Source organism: Mustela erminea, chromosome 13 (assembly GCF_009829155.1).
Source record: "Mustela erminea isolate mMusErm1 chromosome 13, mMusErm1.Pri, whole genome shotgun sequence".
Lineage (NCBI taxonomy): Eukaryota > Metazoa > Chordata > Mammalia > Carnivora > Mustelidae > Mustela > Mustela erminea.
Window position 1 is genome coordinate 80,763,836 of NC_045626.1, and position 21,264 is coordinate 80,785,099.

The 21,264-nt window shown below is 45.0% G+C and overlaps 1 long non-coding RNA gene across 1 annotated transcript; it reads left to right on the top strand.

The window, feature by feature from the left end:
* The first annotated feature begins 3,954 nt into the window (after positions 1-3,954).
* Positions 3,955-16,171, top strand: LOC116572056. Its single transcript, XR_004278107.1, has 4 exons — positions 3,955-4,070; positions 4,391-4,594; positions 10,510-10,606; positions 13,993-16,171. It is a non-coding gene; the product is annotated as an uncharacterized LOC116572056 (long non-coding RNA).
* The last annotated feature ends 5,093 nt before the right edge of the window (positions 16,172-21,264 follow it).

The window sequence follows — 21,264 nt, forward strand, 5'->3', positions numbered from 1 at the left end:
GACCAAGGACGGAAGGCAAGGATCCCAGTATTTCCTATTCAAGATGGTCAACGTTTCGGACAGACACAAGTTCCAAAAAGGGTGCCTATAAGGATTTTATTACTGTTTGTAGTAGTGAAAAGAGACTACAAAAATCTCTATCTATCGGCGATTAAGTGAGTCAAGATACTTTCAGAGGCAGAATACTCCAAAACCGTTACAAGAATGAGCTCTATTTCTATGTCCTGAAAAACACACCACACACAGAGATGTATACTAGGGCCCGTTAAGGGGGTCATGCCACCGTTTAATAATAATAGAGTCCCATTTCTGGTTTGAATTATCATCTGAGTATATGTGTGCATATACATATTTAAAAAAGAATTGTAAATGTGTGCAAAGTTACACACAAAGTTAACGCTAATTGGGGGTGGTCCGGATTTGGTGGGGGGAGGGTCAGAAGAAAAACAGCTTTCACTTTTAAAAAAATCTATAAAGTTGGGCAGTATTTGAAGTCTTACAGTAAACATATTTGTGGTTGACTTGTGATTTTTAAAAAGTTAAACAGCTTGACAACTGAGAGGTGTAAGTCAGGGCACCAGGGTTTTTCTGGTATCTTTGCAACTAACTAGGCCTCTCTCCACCAGGAGTTAGTCCCAGACCAAAAGAGAGAAAAGAGCTATCTGACTTTCTGGGGTAGCTCTCAAACTCTAGAGTTCCCTGGGAATTTGTTAAAATGTAGATCTGGGGGCTCCAACCCCAGAAATAGATAGGCTCAGCACTCTAACCACTTCCTGTGCACGCTTGGGCAAGCTGCTGAACCTCTCTGTTCCTTTGCTCCCTCATCTATAATCAGAGAAAAAAATTCCTTATGTGCTAGTTCTGAAACTGGAGTATCCATTGGAATTGCCTGGAAAGCTTGCTAAGACACAGATCTTCCTCCTTCCAGGGTTCTGGGTCATCAGATTTGGGGAAAGCCTAAGAACTTGCATTTCTAACAAGTTCAGGGTTGCTGAAGCTGCTGGGCTCTGAGCCACACTTTTATTTATTTATTTATTTATTTATTTATTTATTTATTTTTAAAGATTTTATTTGTTTATTTGACAGAGATCACAAGTAGGCAGAGAGGCAGGCAGAGAGAGAGAGAGAGAGAGAGAGAGAGAGGAGGAAGCAGGCTCCCTGCTGAGCAGAGAGCCCGATGCGGGACTCGATCCCAGGACCTTGAGATCATGACCTGAGCCGAAGGCAGTGGCTTAACCCACTGAGCCACCCAGGCGCCCCTGAGCCACACTTTTAAAAGTAAGTTAATTTATTTATTTACTTACTTATCTATTTTATTTTTTTTAATTTATTTTTTTTTTAAATTTTTTATTTTTATTTATTTATTTGACAGACAGAGATCACAAGCAGGCAGAGAGGCAGACAGAGAGAGAGGAGGAAACAGGCTCCCTGCTGAGCAGAGAGTCCGATGTGGGGCTCGATCCCAGGACCCTGGGATCATGACCTGAGCCGAAGGCAGAGGCTTAACCCACTGAGCCACCCAGGCACCCCTATCTATTTATTTTAATTTGCAGCATTTTGAGAGCCACCATCTTTACTAAAACAAAGCACAGCCTGCCCGTGAGGAGCAAAGGAGACCCTACCTAAAAGAGCATTTTGAAGCTAGAGAAGGTCGTGATGGTGGTTAAACATCAAATCCTACCTCTTCTACTTACAAACTCTACAATTTTGGGGGAAAAAAATCATTCCCGCTTTTTGAGCCTCTGTTTCTGCCTCTCTAAAATGGGTATCGCATTGTACAGATGCGGAGCGTCTGTGAAATACACATGCATTATTCCTTGGGCACCACGGGGATGCCGTGAAGATTATTTCCAGTGAATGTAGCCGGTCAAGCACAGGTGTCCACACATGTAGACCTATTGTAGATCCAGCTGGCCCTCGAACAACATGAGTTTGGCCTGTGCATGTCCACTTCTACACAGATTTCTTTTTGATAAATACAGGACCACACTCTGCACGCATTCTCTTCCTTGTTATTTTCTTAATAACATTTTTTCTTTAGCTTTGATTGTAAGAATACAGCATATAATACATGTAACGTACAAAAGGCATGTCAATCGACTGTGTATGTTATCAGTAAGGCTTCTGATCAAAGGCGGGCTGCCAGTAATTAAATTTTGGGGGAGTCAAGAGTTATGTGCAAATCTTCGACTGCTTGATGCGTCAGTGCCCCTGACCCCTCGTGTTGTTCAATGGTCAAATGTATTTGCCTTTATTACTATCGGTGTTAAAATACTGTAAGAGAGAAAGGGAAATGATTTAGGCATCAAGAGAACGCAGGGAACCTTGACTGAGCGCCACCTGCGTACTGAAGGGTAGCCACTCCCTGGGATGGGTGGTAACCAGGTTCTTTTTGTCCAACTGCAGCAGGAAAGCCAGGTGTCAGGAACCTGAATCTTGGTGCAGGTGCGTGTGGGTAGAGTGCGCCATGTGACCTTGATTCTGAGAACCATTACTCCCTTGCCCAGAACTGGAAATCCTAGGACCTGCCCTAGAGGCTCTTGGAAAAGCAGCCAGTCCCCAAATCAAGAGCTCTTCAGGCAGCCCTGCTTTTCCCCTCTCCACCCTCAGATCTATCAAAGCTGTGAAGCTCCCTCCCCCTCCCCCCTGCTCCAGGGAGACCCTGGAGCATCTCAAGCCTGCTTCCTCCTCCGTGTCCTGGCTTTCCAGTCTCTCAATCCCTCAGGTCTTTGTCCAGGTTCTGCAATTGTATGGCATCCTAACCGCTCAAAACTCTGAAGCCTGCTTCTTGTCACTGCCTGGTGGGGTTTTCCTTCTCTCTGCTCTGCTTGCCCGCTTCTTCTTAGCATTTTGCAAACTTTTACAAAACATGACACACGCGTTTGTGGGACTTGACCCTATAAAAGGAAGGGCACTTGTTGATTGCCTACTTGTTTTCAGATGCAACCTGCCACATGTGGGAACTTTCCTTGGCCACCATGTATGGTTTGCAGGGTCTCACAGTTGCCAGTCGCTCCTGAAATTGCCAGTCACCACTCGAAGTTGAAATTACATTTGCCTGTGGATTCCCTTAATAGCTGATCCCTATATGCCTTTGTACAAGTTCCTTCTCTTCACCGGCCTGTTTCTCTGCCTGTAAGAAGGAGGCAGCAAGGGGGAAGGCTCTCTGAGCTCCTTTCCAACTCTGGCCCTTGTCCGTGCTGGGACCGCAGGGCTGCTCTAAGGTCTCCCCACTGGGCTCCTGGGAGAGCAAAGCCTGGGAAAGAGCTTTCCTCTTTCTGAACTGCTGGGTGTGGTGGCCTTTTCAGCAACCCTGGGATCCGGATTAGGGGTTTGAGCAATGCCCCTAAGCCCTGCACTCTATTTAATTTCCTTGATTTATAGCGAGGATTTCTCACACCTCAGGGGAGAGAGGCACACTGCCATGCCTGCCGACTGAGCCCGCGATCCCTGAGCCTGTTTACGCCACCGTCGCTACAACACGGTCCATCTCCAGGGCCCTTGCGTGCCTTTTTTGAACAAGGTGACAGAGCCAAGCCCCGGGACCTCTCCACCCACTTGGATTTCCTCACGTGGAGGTGGCCCCAGGTTCTAGTGCTGCACCTTTCCTTGCTGGGAAGGTGGCCCCGGGAACCACGTGTGAATTTCACAGTCAGCCCCGGGTGGGTCCTCTGACCTTCCAGGTCCCACGTGTTTGCCTGATTGGGGGAACGGGGGACCAGCATGGCCTCAGTGTGGAGCCCTGAGATTGTCTTGGCCCAGGACAGCTGGAGAACGTGTCCGGGCCAGCCGCAGGGAGCATGGAGCTCGAGAGTCGGTTCCAGCTTGAGTTGGCAGTGCTTCTGGGTCAGAGGGAGAACTGGGGAGGAGATCCAGGATCCAACAAGAACTCGGGAGGGGGAGAGGAGGCCCCTGGAGAACTCTGACCTCCTTTCTCATGGCTTTCGCCTGTAGCTGGAGCGAGGTTTGCTTCGAGAGGAGCTGCTGTCACCATGCTGAGACTGAGAAGCGGGCAACCCAGGCTTATCCGCGAGGGTACAGATGGCCGCGTCTAGCTGTGCATACAACAGGTAGTCCTGCAAACACCCGAGGCTCAGCCGCCACTGGTCCTTTGCCCAGATTCCGGCTCTGACACCCTGGCAAGCATTATGCATTTGTTCAAACAGCCCCATGTCTTGTCTCCCTCGGTTTTTCGCTCGTCTCCCTTCTTGCCGACCCCCCTTTTCCTAGCTCTGCACCCTCCGTCTCTTTCCTTCTCCCCCGCTCACCTCTCGTTCCCCCCTCCCCCCCCTTCTCATTTACATCCTCTCGCTTCTTTCTCCTCTGCTCCCCGTTCCTCCGGCAGTCCCCATCCTCTTCCTCTCTTCTGGTGTCCTTCTCCACCTTCGAGAACAGTGTGGCTCAGTGTGTGGTCCCCAGACCAGCAGCAGCAGCACCTGGGAACTCACTGGAAATGCTGGATCTCGGATCACACCCCAGACCTGCTGCATCAGACACTTGGGGACGGGAGGAGCAGCAACTTGGATTGTCAGAAACCCTCCAGGGGATTTCATGCACCCTGAAGTTTGAGAATCACGATCTTAGAGGAAAAATGGTAAGTTAGGGAAAAAAAAAAAAACAACAACAAAAAACCCCAAGTATCTTGAGTGTTGATCCAATAAGCCTCCTTTCTAAGTAAAACCCTCCTGTACCCATTAGCTAATTAGGATGTTGGACCACCAGCCTGGCTGGGATGCAATCACGTTCAAGTTCTCTGATTACGATCACACTTCTAAATCCCTTCGGCCAACCCAAGTCTTTCCTGTCCCTGCACTCAGCCTTGACTCCTCTCCCTCTCTGGATGTTTTAAGGGGTACAGAGAGCAGGGGACATTGGACTCTATGTCCAGCAGGTCACAGTGTGAATCTACGTTTGCCACATCCCTCTGATGGTTGTTGATACGAAAAGCGTTGCAAGGCGGAATATGGGAGAAGCAGAGAAAGTGGAGGGAACAGATTTCTTCATTGCAGGGCTTTTCGGACTCCGAGTGCATGCTGGTAACCTGTCCCGAACTCCACCACAGAAATGCATTTCCTAGCAGGCATTGCAGAGGATGACCACACCTGGGAATACTGCCCAGGAGCTATTGGGGAGGCCCTCCCCCTTCCTGCGTAGGTCCCTTCAGGGTCAGTGTTGTCTCAGGAGCATCTCTTGGCTTCTTCACTTCATGTCATATGCTGGCCACCTCAGATGAGGGGTCCCCCATCATGCCTCCTTGGTGGTGTCTCAATGGGTGATGAGCAGCCTTTAGTTCTCAGACCCCGGGCACACCTCCCAACTCTGTGATATTGACGGTGGTCTGATGTCAGGATAAAGGGCGACAAAGCTGTTTCATGCTGCTGCTGTTTCTTAAACATGCTCAGAACTCACCCCAGGTCTGGCTTCAGTATGGGAATCTAGGGTTTTATTTTTTGTTTTTTAGAAGCTCCTGGGAGCTTTGGATGTACAGGGAGGCTTGAAAGGCACTGATTTACCTGAATTCATTCACAGTGTTTATGTCACTGTACACTCAGGGAAGTACAGAAACCAGGGCTTTGTCTATCAGCTTTGAAACAGACATCAGAGAAAAGAGCCGGCCCGCTCCTTCCTATAGTATCATCCTTGGGGTCCCCAGCAGGGTATTTGTCAGGGGTGCTGACAGAGAGGTGGGGCTGGTGAGAGAAATTCTTATTTTCCTATAAACCCCAAAGATACAAAAACATGATGTCGTGCAGTGATGGTGATCTTTTTTTTTTTCCTTTTAACTTTACAAGAGATAATTCAGGAAAAATAAAAATGTTTATGGCCTTTTTCATTAAAATTGAGAATCGTTTTATTGAGTCCCACAAGGAGAAACGACTGTTTTTACAACTGAAGTGACCTCTGCCAGTAGTCTTCAATCTGTTTTTAGCAGTAGAACTCTTTTCTCAAGGGAAGTCTTATATCCAAACTCCAGTGTATAACATAGTAAAGAAAGGTCACTCTGGTAAAAGAACATGGAAAATCTAAAGTTTCCCATTGATATTTGAAAGCAGTAAAAGCATTCCTTGGGAACAGAGCGGGAGACTACAAACCGACTTTCTGGACCTCTCAGGAAAACCAGTGAGAAAATTGGCACTACCTACCTCCCCTCCCGAATGTTATTATTCGAGAAGATTTGATTAGCCACAACATGGCGGCACCATTTACATTTTTCAACACGATAGTAAACCTCAGACTCCATTTATTTTAATGAATTGGAATTACAAGTTGCATTTAAAAATTCTCTCCCTTTTTTTTTTTTTTTTTGAGCTCCTTTTAACTAGCACCTTTCACGCTGCTATGGAGACTTGTTAATTCTTTTATTCTGGAATTTGGTAGACTTCATGCCTCCCTGTCCCACTCTAGAAAGACGACAGCAACGGAAAGAAAAAGTCTTAGGGTAGGTCTTGCAGAAATAAATGACCAGGGTAGGATAATCTGACAAAAAGCTGATAGACACAGGAAGCGTGTACGTCCTGGCTTCATTACGAGCAGTCTTTTCAGCAGTGGTAACAGTCAAAATCGTAAGGATTGAGACTTGGGTGGTGTTTTTCTCGCTGCCCTGGTCCTTTGAGCTTTATGGATGCAGAATTGGGGAGGGGATAGGAAGGCAGCAGGATGCGTGCCTCCCCAGGGGCTGAAGTGAGAGCTTTGGGGGAGGGTCTGAAGGAGAGGGAGGTCCCTGCAGGGTGAAGTGGGGACAGCCAGAAGGAGGGGACAGGGTCTATGGGAACGTCAGGCGGGCGATGAGTCGGGACATCAGTGATGTCCTTTGAAAGACTCCGAGAAAGAATAAAATTCCTTTTCGTTTCATCCATCAGCCCTTGAAGGACACTCCTTGAATGCCGAGTTACTCCGTGGTGGAAATCAGAGGGCGGTAGGGTTGTATCTGTAAGCAAGTGTTTTTAACAACACTTCATTAAAAGGGCTCTGTGATTCGATGTTTTGCTAAATCAGAAACAGGAGGGGCTGCATATTTAGGTGCTGCTTGGTTTCTGGCGTGTGCCTTGTCCTCATTCCCCAAGGGCCTCATGACTCCAGGTAGGGTCCTGGGGTCATCAGCATTGCCTGGGAGCTCTTTAGAAATGCAGATGCTCAGGTCCCACCTTGGACTCAGTGAATCAGAAGGTCTGGGGCAGAGGGCAGCCATCCACTTCCAACCACGTCCTGAACATCTGGTCTTTCCTAAGGCTTCGGTGACTGACTCTTTGCCACAGAGGCACCCCCTTCCTCTGAACTCCACTCTCCAGGCTTGACGTCACCCTAAATGATTGGACTCCAGCGTGCCTTGGTGGTTCCGATTTCTACTTTTGGCTTCATTCCTAAGCAGCTAGGTAGCCTTACCCCAGTCACATACCTTAGGTGTATCTTGATTTCTTAAGCTGAACAACGGGAATCATAAGACTAGTCTATCACCAGCAGTGATTTTAATGAGTCCGTGATTTAGCACATTCGAGAACCTGACCAGAGCCCGGCACATAGTAGGGCTCTAGCTGTGTTACTGGTCACTTACTTGTCTCCCAGCTGGAGGGCAAGTGCTTCAGGTAGAGATAACACATTGTCTGGGGTGTTTTTCATCCAGACAGTGCCAAGCAGCAGGCAGGATACCGAGTAGGCATCGTTCTGATGAGACTACAGCCATTGGTGGCTCAAGTGCGGACGATATGCTTTGTACCCCTTCAGTGGACAAGGCACCCATTTTCTTCAACTGAGTACCTCTGCGTGCCAAACATTAGGTCGGGCCTTGTACAAACATGACCTCACCTCGTGCTCATCATCAGCCTGGGAAGGAAGGACTGTCCTTACATAACAGCGGAGGCTAGCCACGGGGATGCTCGGCGACTTCCCCAGACTCACGGCTGGCAAATGGCGGGACCGGGTTACGTAGCAGCTGTCTCCCGAGTTCACTACCCAGTTTTCCTCTAGGGAAGAGATCCTCCCTCTGAAATATACCATCTTTTCTTTTCTTTTTTTAAAATTTCATTCATTTATTTATTTATTTGTCAGAGAGAGAGAGAGAGTGAACATGAGCACGGGGAGCGGCAGGTAGAGGGAGAAGGCAGGGAGCCCGACGCGGGACTAGATCCCAGGACCCTGGGGTCATGAGCTGAGCCGAAGGCAGATGCTTAACCGACTGAGCCACCCATCTTTTCTTTTACCGGAAATACGTTGACAGCTTTTTCTAGTAAAAAATGCGAAATCAGGGACGCCTGGGTGGCTCAGTGGGTTAAGTGGCTGCCTTTAGCTCAGGTCATGATCCCAGCGGCGTGGGATCGAGTCCCACATCGGGCTCCTTGCTCGGCAGGGAGCCTGCTTCTCCCTCTGCCTCTGCCTGCCTCTCTGTCTGCCTGTGCTCGCTCGCTCTCTCTCCCTCTCTCTCTCTGACAAATTAATAAATAAAATCTTTAAAAAAAAGTGAAATCATGTGATAATTGTCATTCTTTGATTGACTTGTTTTGCTTAATAGGATACCCTCTGGTTCCATCCACATCATACCAAACAGAGTAGCATAGGGGAAGGGAGAAGAAAACAAGAGGAAGTCAGAGAGGGAGACAAACCATTAAGATTAAAGGGAGGAGATGGGGTAACTGGGGGATGGGAATTAAGAGGGCACGTGATGTAATGAGTCCCGGGTGTTATATAAGACTGATGAATCCCTGACCTCTGCCTCCGAAGCTTATTATTATGCACTACATGTGAATTAATTGAACTTAAATTTTAAAATGGGATCTGTATTTGTTTACAAACCCAAACAATAAAGAAATGTGACATTTACGGCAACTGGACATTTTCTGGTAATTCTACCCACCAAGAGTAACTGTTTTGGTAGTCTAGTATTTGTCTGATATTTTTAGGCATACACATCCACCCTACCTTCATTTTTTTTTGTAACAATAAATAAAATCATACTGTTCATTTCTTAATATCCTAGCATTTTAATTTAATATATGGGGAACATCTTTCCAAGTCAATACATATAAATATATGTCATCCTCCTCAAAGGCTCTATGGTGTCCCATTTATGGATTTGCTGTAATTGATTTACCCAATTTCCTATCAATGAACATTTAGATCAATATTTTACACTTGGTAGATAGCTCTGTGGTAGACATCCTTGCACTTCAATAGGTATTGTTCTGGAATATTTTTTAATTCTTCCTTTAGGAGGTACTGCTAGACATGGGTACTTACCTTGTTAAAGGTTTTAATACAGATTTTTCCAAATTTCCCCCAGAAAGTGTTTTACTCACTTTATACCCGCACCAGCCATTGGGAGTGTGCTGAATTCTATGAAATAGATGTGGCCCTCTGCTGAGACTTCCCTATCAAAATGATAAATCTTCCTGGATTTTTACGGTGCATCTCTTGATGGGTGTTTTCTCAGTGTCACGTGGATTTAAAACCAGACCTCAGTGTTCCTTCCGGCTCTGCCCCATTCCCGGACCATTGCTTTATGCCAATCGCCAATAGTTCCCGGCCAAATGCCAAGATTCTTGGCAGAGTTTTCTGTTTGACCCCATGTACCTTCATGTGTAAATAGGCTGTTCTCTAATTATAATTCATGATGTTTGCATGTAATAGAGGTCTTGCCCCAGAAGTGTTAACTTCATTGGATACCAACCACAGGATTTTTTTTCTTCCACATCATCACCCCCTCCCAGAAATAGAAAAAGGAACAGAAATTGCCAAGGCTACAGACAGACCTTTATTTCTAATATGTTGCTTGAACACTTGTATTAAGTCTTGTTTTCTCTGGCGAGAACTACCCATGTATGCATATTTTTTTTTCTGTCAGTTTAGTCTGTAAATGAAATGAAGTTATTGCCCCTGTTAAAATGGAACATTGTGCCCTCGATTTGCTCTTAACGGGTGGGAAAACCCCATTAAGTGTTTGTGAAATATGTCTTAAATACAGGAATTTTAATCTAGCGGTCTAATAAATCCCTCTATTCTACTCAAATGAAAGTCTTGGGTTTTCCGGCATCTGTTTAGTTATTTGTACACCAAAACCTTCTTACACAAACCTGACCCTGAGAACTCAGAGTTACGAACATTTCTTCCATTGGGGTATTTTTGTTTTTTGTTTGTTTCTTTGTTTTTAAAGCACATCTTTCAAAGAATCAGGAACTTTGACAGGTGTATCCCATGGTCAGATACTATTTTCTAAACATGCCTGGAATTCCTGCTCTTCTAGGGGTAAAAGCCATAAAATCTCTCTGACTGCCCCAGGATGTGGTAACTCATAATATTCTAAGACCTAAGACCTCGTAAGACTCTAAGTACTTTTTTTTTTTTTTTTCCTGTTTGGTGGGCATCTAGAAAGTATACTCTCCTTTTGGAGCATTTTTCATGGGAGCTGGAAAATTTCTTTTTAGCACAACCACACAAGAACATCAAGCTGGACCTAAATATAGTCATTCAGCTCTCCTACATATTTATGTGTATTATTTTCTTTCCTTTTTTGGCCAGTGTTTATTAGGAAACTCTGAGTACATTTGCTGGAGGTAAATCCTGTCTTCATCTTGGGGACAAGAGGAGAAGATATACATTTATATTTGTGGACAAGGTAATTATTTTTTTTAAGCCCTGACTACTTAATGTTTATTTCCTAAAATCAAAGGCAATGGCCAATATAACCATCAATATCGGGAAACTAACATTGGTAAATTGTTACCAGACAGTTCTCAGGTCCCATTCCAGTTCTATACAGTGATGTGTTTGCAGCCAGAGAATCCAGTTTAGAATCTCTGGTTACTTTGTTTCACGTGTCTTTCATTGTCCTTTTAGTCTGGAGCAATTCTTCTGTCTTTCCTTGACTTTCATGTGTAGCCAATCTCTTTGAGCAGAGTGGGGCAAAATATACTTCAAAATAAATGGTTTCAGTGGGGATCCCACCTACCCTGTGACTCTCAGCACTGGGTGGAAATAGGCAGGGAGTGGGTTCTGGCAACCATCTGGGGGTGGATATTACTCTAAAGTTCACTTGAATGCATGGACATAAAGTGATTCATTTCCTCTTGCCCAAGTGGTGGGTCTCATCGCTCATGGATGCATTCCCTCACTTTTTTTTTCAGTTATTCATTCAAAATATTTGAATGTGTATTAAGTGTAAGGAGAAAGAAGCCATATGCGTACTTTCTCACTGAATCTGGACCTCAGAATCCTTCTCAACACAGGATCCTCGACAGGCTTAATCCATTTCTCTCTGTTGGCATGCTAGAGGATACGAATGAGAAAACACATTTTAGGTGGCCAGGGATTCCCACACACCATGTGACACAGGGCCTTACATGCAGAAAATACTTGTCCAGTTGATCTCACATGGCTTTAAAATCATCTTTCCTTTCAAGGTAGGAGAATGAGAAGGGTCAAAGAGGAAAAATAGAGGAGAAAACCACATCCTATGCACTGAGTCAAATTTGTGCTTGTTCCTTCTGTTGTTGACCCTGAGGAGGAGAGATGCCTGGAAAATTTGAGTTGCTATGAGCCGGGATTGTCCCAGATACTATTAGCAGATAAAAAGGGAAGGGAGACCGAGTTCATTAATCGTGACTAAGAAAACCATTCACGCTTCCTTCAGTTCGTGATTTTAGACAGCATCTCCTCAAGTCAGTATTGTCCTGCCAAAAGGTCTCTTCCAGAGGTTGGACACTTCTTCTGAAGATTCTGTCTTTATTTAGAGTATTTTTAGAAGTTCTTTGTGGGGCCAAGGCAGGGGTGGCAAGAGAATGTCATCTTGATTCTTGCTTGTTTTGTTTTTTTGTTTTTGTTTTTTCTTTCTTTTTTTTTCTTTCTTTCTTTCTTTCTTTTTTTTTTTTTTTTAGTTTTTTTGGGGTTTTTTTGGACAGTTTCTTTATCGGTGGCCAGATCTGCAAACTTGTTGGGTAGTTTTAACTCGGGCAATGAGTCAAATATTACTCAGGGATAATCATTAGGCAGAAAATGGGTGATTTTCTTGGTTACACTGATGTGGGTTCAAGCAACTGAGACATAAGCATGATTTCTTTTATAAAAGAAAAAATGAATGAATAGCATCATAATAATGCGTTTGCTACTTCACTTTGAAGTGCCCCTATAGACATTCCCAGAGGCCATTCCCCAAGAGGAATTCAAAGAGCATCTGGGCTGATGGCATCATATTTGTTCTGGGAAAATACGCTGCAGGGGTCTCTCTTGCGGAGTGGTCACATGATGAACTCATTCGGGTAATTTCAGTAAAAACGTAGGCTGTCACTTTATCATTGCCTTGGAGGGCCCCCTGGGCTAGTGCCTGGAAGAGAGACCCCAAAGAGTCAGAAGAATCTTCAATTAAGTTAATTAATTGTAATAAGATAGGGGGAAGGGAAAGGAAGGAAAGGCAGCAAAAAAAAAAAAAAAAAAAAAAGAGAGAGAGAGAGAGAGAGGGCGGGCCCTGGGGTATTTGGGGGACCTGCCTTTGGCCGAGTTCCGCTGCCATTTGGCTGCTATGAGCCTGGTCCTCCCGTGCTCGGAGCCATCTGACCTGCGGATGGCCGGAAGCCGACTGTGACAGAGGCCTGAGATATTGCAGATCGGGTTGGGGAAGGGTCAGAATCATTAGTCATAGATGATAGGGGGAGGAGGTGGGAAGTGGGTGGAACGGAAGCAGTCCCGGCGTTGGAGACCAGAAGGCCAACTCGGAAGGCTCTAGATCCTTCTTTCTTAAAAAGGACGCCCTCCGCGTCCTTCTTACCTTTGCCCTCTCCGGCGCCCCCTCCCAACTCCCCTGCCCTACCGAGTCCGGCCCGACTGATGGGCTCCCGCTTGAGTTCTATGCCTTTACTACCCTGTCCCTTTTCTCCAAATAGAAGGGGGGACAGTTTGCCTTCCTCCTAGGGGCATCCCGGGCCAGTCTCGGCGCGATCCTGGTACTCACAGGCCGGCGTTCCGCTCCCCTGGTGATTGGGTGGGTCCCGGGAGGGAGGCGTTCCAAGAGGCAAGGAGAGACTTTTTTAAAGTCTTTTTATGACCCGTGAGGCTGCCCCAAATCTCCCTCATCACTTGGCCTACTTTGAAATTAATTAATGCACAGCGCAGAGAATGCAGGCTTTATGCGATAAAACCTCTCCCTCATACTGCCCTGCCTCTGAACCCGGGCCTCGAGTGTTTTAGTGAATTTGAGGCTGTTGACAGGGAGGGGATTGACAGCCCTTGATTCAGGAGGCCTCCCTCTTTGACTGAAGACAGGTAACCACAGTAGTAGTGGGTAAACCAACAAGACTCTGGCTTTCTCTGTTCCCCTCCAGGAACCACGCCGCCTTGGGGGCCCAGGGCCGAGCTTAGATGCTGCTGCTCTGAGAAGCCTCCTCAGAGTCCTGGAGACCCTTGGTTCTCAAATTTCCCTGCACGTGAGAATCATCTGGGAAGTTTTAAAGAATTCCCGATGTCCAAGCCATGCTGCACCCCAACTATGCTAGGGTCCCTAGAAGTAGAATTCAGGCCCCAGCCAGTTTTAAAACTCTCCAGCTGATGGAACAGCTAAGTTTGCAAACCAGTGGCCTGGACCAGGGCTTCTCCAACTTTCACTTGCCACTGACGTTGTTAACATGGCGTGTTAACAGGGGATGCTGCTAACATGGAGTTCTCATTGAGCAGATCCCTGCGGCAGTGGGGGATCTGGGCCCCCCTGGGTTCCTCATTTGCTCCCAGGTGACAAGGGTGCCTTTGGGTCCTCCCACCACACTTTGAGAAACAAGGTCTTAAAGGAAGTGTTCCCAAAACGTTGTGCATCCAAATCATCTGGAAAGGATTGTTAAAATGCAGATGCTTGAAGGCGCCGGGGTGGTTCAGTGGGTTAAGCATCTGCCTTTGGCTTAGGTCGTGATCTCAGGGCCATGGGATTGAGCCTTGCGTTGGGCTCCTGGCTCAGTGGGGAGGCTGCTTCTCCTCTCCCTCTCTCAAATAAATAAAATCTTTTTTTTTTTTTAAATGCAGATTCTTGAACTTCATCTTCAGACTTCCTGCTTCGAGGCATCTGGATTTGGAAGCTGAGATTTTGCATTTCTAACTATTTCCCAGGCAATCTCTTCCCGGCTGGGCGGGAAACCACATTTTGAGAGCCCCTGGCCTGGACTGCTTTAGTAGTGCCCCCTTCCCGGCCTCCCACATTTCCTGTATTGACATTATCATAACAGTTACTTCTTCAGTCGACCATCCTTCATGGAGGGCGCTCGCTGTGGCCCCATGTCCGTTCTAGACACGCAGTAGGAGTCAATGCTCTGTAGCTGTTTGCAGCAAGGGCTTTAAGTATGAAAGTTGTGCTGTGAATCCCAGCCTAGGCTTTCTAGCTTTTTCAGTAAGGCAGACCATCTTATTCTCTGAGACTCATTTTTTTCTGACCTGTGAAATGGGAACGATATTATTACATGCCTCCCAGGTTTGTTGTAAGGATTGTGTAAAGTAAGGCACGTGGGACCTCAGAAGAGTGCCTCACAGAGAATAATCCCACTGGGCCATCCCACTGGGCCATGATGGCTTGTATTGTTATTAATAGCACAAGATGCTTCTTTAAAACATCTTGCATATTGTGGTTGCCTGCATATGTACTTATTTTCCCAAACTTGGAGCTCCATGGTCACATCGGTATACTGACCACCGAGCAATCCCGCAGCACATAGAGGAGCTCTGTAAAAAGGTATGGAGTGAACAATGGGAGATTTATGGTCTGGACACCCCCCGTAAGCTTTGAGTCTCTCTCTCTGAGTCAGCTTCTCAGGGACCCCACACATAGACTGTCCTCCATGGTCTGATCTCCAGGTTTTCTCTGATAAAGAGATTGAACTGATACTCGGGTTCGAGCTAGCCAAACTCTCATCACTGGGTTGTCCCTCTTGCTACCCTCGCACAATTGTCTTGTCTAAGTTTTTCTCATGCTAGTCCTTCTATCTAGAATGCGGTTCTTTCTGTTCTTTTCAGATCTAAATTCCATCCGGCAGAGGCCTCTCCCTTCTTCTGCACCAGACTTGGGCTGTTGTCATCCTATTCCTGCCGAGGGCCTTGGGATGGTTTCATCAATGATGATAGAGCTCTTCTCTTGAACTTTTGTGTTTTTCTTGTCTTATAACTAAATTATAAGAAACCCACACTTGACAGAATAATTTAAAATGACTTAGGAGGCCCCATGCAGTGTCTCACATTTGGAGGAAGTTAGGGTTTCATTCATGTGGGTTTGGATGACAAGGACAACAGGTTGCTGGATGGTTATTCAGATCTGCATGAATTACATGGTCTTCCTCAATGGCAATTTATTTAGGTGGACAGGAAAGTAAAAAAGGGTTTGGTTTGGTTTTTTAAATCAAGCTCCCTTGCAAGATCACTTACCCATTAGGTTGTAAATTATCTTATGTATCTTTTCATGGATGGGATTCAACAATGTTATTTTTAAAAGTACTTACGAGCATCTACTTTGTTGCAGGTAGTGAACCAGGCAGTGGGATACGTGGGGTGAATGAGAGCAAGATGGCCGCTATTGGCCTCTGGTCTGGAGGTGTAACTCTAACAGGTTAGGATGGGTTATGTTATGTTGTAGTAATAGACAAACCCTAGAAACTCAGTTCCATAACACAAGAAAGGTTTATTTCTCACTCAACGGAGTCTTATATCAGGTTGGACAATTTCCAGGCCAGCTGCTGTCCATGAAGTGACTCACTGGTCCAGGTTCCTTCCATCTGATGAACATAGGATCGAAGTAGTCAAAAGACCCCACCCACATAAAGCAGATTAGAAACTACCATCCTCCCATGAGTTCAGGAAAAGGAGGAGAGACCTAGTGCTCACGTAGTGTGAATGCTTGGTGTCTATCACTTCTACTCTGCTGTTTAATTTTCCTGATGCCTTTTAAAGCTTGCTTTTTTTTTTTTTTTTTCAAAATAAAGTATAAGGTCTAGTGATAGAGCTATGCATTTATTTTCTTTGATCAAAAAAAGGAAATATGATGTACCTATACAGTGGACTATTACTCAGCTATCAAAAAGAATGGAATCTTGCCATTTGCAATGACATCCATGCAATAGTTCCATCTGAACTATTTTGCTAAGGGAACTATGTCAGCCAGAAACAAATACCATATGATTTCACTCATACGTGGGACTTAAGAAACAAAATACATGAACACAGGGGAAGGGAAGGAAAAATTATAAAATAGAGAGGTAAACCATAAGAGACACCAAACCATAGGAAACAGGGTTGCTGGGGAGTGGTGGGTGGGAGCATGGGGAAAGGGGGTGACGGGCATTAAGGAGGGCATGGGATGTCATGAGCACGGGGTATATGGAACTGATGAATCAGTACACTGTATCCCTGAAGCTAGTATACACTCTATATTAACTTAACTGAATTTAAATAAAGAATTTTTTTTTAAAAAAGGAAAGAAGGAAATACTGTATAAATGCATTGTGATGAGTACTACGAAAGTAAATGTTATGATGACATCAAAGCAGATATTAGAGAATGTCAAGTTAGAATAGGGCAGGACTTTTTTATCTGTTTTGTTCAGTAGTACCTCTCAAGTACTTAGAAAGTACTCAAAATATTTGTGAAGAAATGTAAAAATGAGTGTTCAAAGTGTTTATTAAATAAATAATTGAGTCAATGGTGTGTTCTTGAAAATCTCACCTTTTGTTTCAAAAAAAAAAAAGGATGTCAGTGATCGACCCAATAGCCATTCCCTAGCTTCTTCCTAGCTGAGCGTATCAGTCAGCATTCTAACAGAGGGAGCAGAATCTGTAGAGTATATATATTCTCCATATATGTGTTATGTTATATAATGTTCATAAATGTCATATAATACGTGTAATATACAGTCAGCCCTTAAACAACGGGGTTTTGAACCACACGGGTCTACTTATACACACATTTTTTTGATAAATTCAACACAGGACTGTAAATGTATTTTTTCTTCCTTATGATTTTCTTAGTAACATTTTCTTTCCTCTAGCTTACTTTGTTGTGAGAAGATAGTATATAATACATATAACAAAAAATGTGTGCTAATGTACTGTGCATTTTGTACATAATGCTTCTGGTTCACAGTAGGCTATTAGTAGTTGAGTTTTGGGGCTGAGGTGAGAATTTGTAAGTGGATTTTTGGCTGTGTGGGGGTTGGTGTTCCTAAGTTCCACCTTCTTAAAGGGTGTATGTGATATAATATATAATAAATGCACATATACATAGTGTATATTAAATAAATTCATTAGGTGGTTTTATTAGAGAGAGAAATAGAGAGAGAGAGAGTGATGGTGCTTAAGGAGTTGGCTCATGAGATTATAGGGACTGGCAGGTCTAAATCTCTGGGACAGACCAGTCTATTCTCAGGCAGGAGCCGATGATAGAGTCTAGAGGCAGAATCCCTTCTTTCTCAGGCAAATCTCAAGAACCACCTTCTTACTCGGAAGGCCGTTCAACTGACTGGATGAGGCCCACCTAGATTATCAAGGATCATCCCCTTCCTTAAAGCAACTGATTGTACCTTTAGCCCCATCTACAGAACACCTTCACAGCACACCTAGATTCCTGTCTATTAGCCAGGTTGACATGAAAACTAATCAGCATGCCAGCAGAATTTTGATTTGCATGACGGTCAGGAAGTGAGTCATGCAAATCGGTTCCAGCATGGGCACATGGAGAGAAGTTTCAGAGTGGAATTTCTAGGTAACCATGCCTTGCTCATAAGGGGGGGGGGGTACTCAAAGAAAGAGTTGTCCCCTTTTATGCCTCGATGCACTGGCCTCTTCATGAGCTGGGAGTCATCTTGGGGCCATGAGGAAGGCAGGCCAAGGCAGGCTAACTTGCTGAGAAATGTCGGCAGAGGTAAATAGGCCGTGGGCATTTGATAATGCCCTTGAACTGCTGAATTTACCAGCCCTGTGGGTTTCCTTTCCCAGTTCCCCTTTGTGAGCTAATAAATATCCTTTTGGGTGGTTCTTATTTGTAGCAGAGGGAACCCTCACTGATATGAGGACCCACACTGCATGTGGCTGACTGTCTACTAAGAGGTGGTCACGATCGGATGGATTCCGTCATCTACAACACTTAGAGATCATGTAAGTACACACACATGTGCATGTCATCAGCTGTCAAGGGTCAGATCTCAGAATTTAATGCCTTGCTTTCACAAGGGAGGGCTTATTAACAAGGGGCCACTCCTATCCTTGAACTCAGTTTCCTATCAGTGTTCTGACTCATAGTTCATGAAGAAGCAGCATCTAATGAATAATCTTGCCCAAGCTTTATATGCCAACAGTGTAAACTAAAACCAATACAGGAGCTATGTTCCAGGCCTGACTCTCTAATTTGTTGGCCGAATGCTCTGGTAAACAGTCTTCACCTTGCAAGACCTCAGTTTATGCCTCCATTCAATGACCTGACCGATTTGGCCTGTATCAGTGAATTCCAAACTCTTCTTAGGTTGAACCTGTTTTTCTTACAAAATCTTCCCTCTAACCCCAGTGCAGCACAGCAAATAGAATCCAACTTGCTCCAACATACCAGAACACTCTCTCCACATGGAACCTTGGTCCTCCACAGGTTTCTCTTTGAAAACCTAAGGCTTCACCCAATGATATTATTATTATTTTTTCAAAGATTTTATTTATTATTTGACAGACAGAGATCACAAGTAGGCAGAGAGGCAGGCAGAGAGAGAGGGGGAAGCAGGCTCCCCGCTGAGCAGACAGTCCGATGTGGGGCTTGATCCCAGGACCCTGGGATCATGACCTGAGCTGAAGGCAGAGGCTTTAACCCACTGAGCCATCCAGGTGCCCCCCAAGGATATTATTTTAAATCTATCAGGCTTTTCTTATTTTATTTCAAAAGTATCTCATGAACACACAGTGTATACCAAGCACTATCCTAGACGCTCGTAACAGATCGAGAAACGAATATAAACACATTTTGGCGGAATGTGAACAGACACAGACACAGACACAGAACGGGAACCAATGAATAATGTCAGCTGATGGTAAATGTTAAGAAGAAAAAGGAAAACAAAGGGGTGGAATGGGCTGAAATGGGCATGATAATTGCTACTTATAAAGGATAATCGAAGAGGCCTCCATTTTCTGGATATGGGAAACTTACAAAGAAAGCCAGGGCACCACCCATGAGCATATGTGGCAAGAGAGGTCTAGCATCCTCTTGCAGGAGAGATAGGGTCTTGTCTCAACTAACCTGGGACTCAGGCGTGTCTGGGCATGTCTGATAAAGTGATAGGGCTCAAGCCCACGGGAAGGATTTTGTTTAGCTTGGTGTGCATAGGAGAAAAGGAACTTTGATAAGGAAATAGTTTGGGTCAGGTAAACGTTGCAAGACCGTCAAAGATGGCGGAGAGTCTGTTTCTCAGATTGCAAGGCTGTCAAAGATGGCGGAGAGCCCGTTTCTTAGAACAGCTCCTTGGAATCTATTTCTAACTCCTTGGAGCAGAGCCAAAGCTGTGGGAACTGATAGGAAGGTTTTGTGATCTGTGAGGCACAATGTGATTTATGTCCTAGGTGACAAGATGTGGCCCTAGGTAAGCTAGGTGAAGGGTATTCTTATTGTTTCTGGAGCTCAACATGGAGCTGGCTTGGGGGAGATAGCAAGGAGCAAAGGGCCCCATTGACACTTGCCAATTATCAGCTTTGGAAACACCAGGGAGCTAACTCTTTATATTTGCATCACTGTTGTTTCTCAATTGATTTGGGTTAAGTTATGCTGCAGTGAGAAAAGCCCCAACCCAGGGGCTTTACAACAACAAAGATTTATTTCTTATTCACATTATATGTCCATTGCTTGTTGGCTATGCGTCTTCCTTATGTGGGGACTGAAGGTTGTAAAATAAATAATATCCTGGGCCTTCATGGACTAATGGTCGAGAGGGAGAAAAAGAACATTGTAAAATCAGTCAAAGGTTTTTCGAGGTTCTTAGAGCTATGCCACTTCTGTCAATATACCATTGGCCAAGCCCGAGGCTGACATCAGTGGGACAGCAAGGTGTAATTCTCCCAGAGAGTGAGATCTAAAATGAAGGACAGCCAATAGTATGAGTAATAATTCAGTGCCAATATTAATAAGGAAGCTTAGCTCTGGAAGAACTCAAGAAGACCTTTGTAAATAGATGCAAGACATTCCTAGAGACTCCCAGGAGTAATAAGACCAGTTAACTGAAGATCTGATGTCATGCAAACAGTGACTTCACCTATTGCAATCAGGCATATCTCTCCAAATAGGATAAACTCCATTCTGCATTGCAGCATCTTGGGGAAACTCAGGCCACAGAATGTTATGCGATGATCTTTCAGGGAATGCTACCCTTGGATGTAGCAAAACTGGGAAGACTTCACTGCTGAGAACCAATAAACTTTCAAAATGACTCTGAAATCCTGGCATGATAGCATCTTAGCCAAGAGTCAGTGACCTAACTAGAATGCCCTGGTAGCCAGAATGTTATTATTTGGCTAAATATGTAGATGATTGAACTATATTGAGTAGCTGTTCTGGTTACTATGGCTAAAGAAACAACCAATTTGAGTGGTATCAAATAGCCATTCTGTCATCCTGGAGGTTAGAGATTCAGACAGGGCAATATGGGAATGAGTTGTCTCTGTTCTTGGATGCTGGGGCTTCATCAGAGGATTCAAAGGTTAAGGGTGATTTGAAAACTGGGGACTAGAAGAATCTAGAAGATCTTTATTCACATGCCCAATGGTTGGTATGGGCTACTGTCAGGGACCTCTGCTGCACATTGGCCAGAAACCATGCATAGAGATTCTCCATACAGTCTATCTGGGTGGAGATAGAGTATGGGCTTCCCCACAGCATAGCAGCTCATTCCAGGAGCCTGCGCTCTCAGATGGGAAGCCTACATGGGACTCTGCCAGGAAGCTCTATGGGCTTCTTCACAGCATGGCAGCTGGGTTCCAAAAGTGGGCATCCCAAGAGGAGCCAGCAAAGCTGCGTTGCCTTTTGTGACCTATTCTCAGAAATCATACCATACCATTTCACTACTGCCACTACCCTACCCAGATTCACACAGAGGGACCTCACCACCTCCTTCTAATGGGATGATGGCCAAAGTCATACTGTAGGAGTAACCAATGAGCCTAGGGATGGTGTTGCAGCTATTTTTGGAAAATACAGTCTGCCATAGTCACATGTTGGAAAGACAGAGAGATCCAAAATTACCATGCTCATCTCTGTTCAGTGAGATATGTTATATTTTATTTATTCTTA